The sequence below is a fragment of the Colobus angolensis genome, unplaced genomic scaffold (genome assembly GCF_000951035.1).
Source record: "Colobus angolensis palliatus isolate OR3802 unplaced genomic scaffold, Cang.pa_1.0 Scaffold233, whole genome shotgun sequence".
Taxonomy (NCBI): domain Eukaryota; kingdom Metazoa; phylum Chordata; class Mammalia; order Primates; family Cercopithecidae; genus Colobus; species Colobus angolensis.
This window is the reverse complement of record NW_012115522.1, coordinates 3,956,811-3,958,438: the sequence shown is the minus strand read 5'-3', so window position 1 is coordinate 3,958,438 and position 1,628 is coordinate 3,956,811.

Genomic DNA, 1,628 nt, shown 5'->3' with positions numbered 1-1,628 from the left:
TGCCCCCCGGCCAGCGTGGTGGGTCCTGCTGCTACAGAGCTGCATGAGAACCTGGCACCATCACGGGTGCCGCTGTCACCGCTGTCCCTGGAAGCAGCCGTCCCTGCTGCTGCCGCTGCTGCCACAGTTAATTCTCCTCCAGCCCTGCTCCTTTGTGTCACTAGCTCTGCATACAAAAGTCGAAACAGACGCATCTGATTAAAGCATGTGCTCCCAAACCAGATGCCAGGAAGGCCAAGGAAGCAGGAATCTGGGGTTTTGAGCTTCTATGTGGAAGGTGGGCTCTGCCCACTTCAAGAAGGGGGACATTCCTGAAATATTTGAAAGTTGTTTCAATGCTGGAAAGCCCCCCCTCCCACACCCGAAATCTAGCTCTTTGGTTCCTAATATCAGTGCACACTCAAATTTCCATCATCACACCTTGAAAAAAAATGTTTAATCAGGTATGGTAAGATATGCAGACACATAAGTGACTGTCATAAAGGAAGTAGTTTATACTCACAGATCCCTAGAAACAGGAGGGGTGGCATATATCCGCAGGGCCACACAGCAGCACCAGGGACTGTCAGGAGGTAGAGGGCACAATGCGGGAAGCCTGGCCCCGAGCCCTCATGAGGTTTCCCGGGAAAGCCAGCGCAGTGCAAGGAAGCAGCTTGCGATGAGATAGTTTGAAAAATCTTGGTGGGCTCTGGGCTATAGGGGTGGTCTGTGATTGCCCAGTACCTGGCTCTGAGGTGATTTGGGGCAGGAGGAATATTGGCTCAGTGTGTGAGAGTTAGACAAACGGGGTTGTTGGAGATACTGAGTCAAGATTAGGCAGAGGGCTTGTACTGTAACTTTAGTGCACCTGCAAAAGCTGGTTGCAGGGGAGATATAAACAATGCTGGCTGTTAGTTTGGCTCTGCACATAGTGGATGCCAAACAGACAAATACAGAACCTAACAGAATGTAACCATTCCTCACACAAGCAAAAAGTCTCCCCCTAACCCCACCCTAATTCCACAGGGATAGAATTCCAAGTCTCACCAGTGACCATCCAGCTCCAAGTCCAGCCTCCTGCTCTAATTCTATTCTTGCTCTAGTCCTGACACTGGAGCCATCTTGAAATTCTGTTTTCTATGGAGTAAATGATAATGTTCACCCAAAACACACACATAGAAAGTAAAGGGGTGGGCAGAAAATGAAATAAATTAGCAAAGTCAGTAAGAAAATACAGACAGGTACAGTGCTCATTGTAGTAACACGTCATGAGGTTAGGGTCGGTATGTATTGCTTTCCTCTCCAGCCATTCTCCAGAATAAGCATCTACGGTATTCCATAAAAGCCAGATTGCTGCCTTCTCAAGCATGTAAGGCATTCACTACAATCAACTTGCCACCAAGTGAATAATTTGAACCTCTGGGCTCTGCCGGCACATCTAGAAACCAGGGTTTGCCACTGCTGCTGGAAAAATGAGCATTCGGGCCGCATTGGGAACAGCTTCTGTAATCCGAATCACTTAAGTTTACAATGAACCACTGACAGTCTGAGACCCATCTACCTAAGGTAGCATTTGGTGATCATCAAAATTAGCACTTCTGCATCCTTACAGTGTTTGCTGGTGGCCCTAATCCTTGGGATTCCTCTGG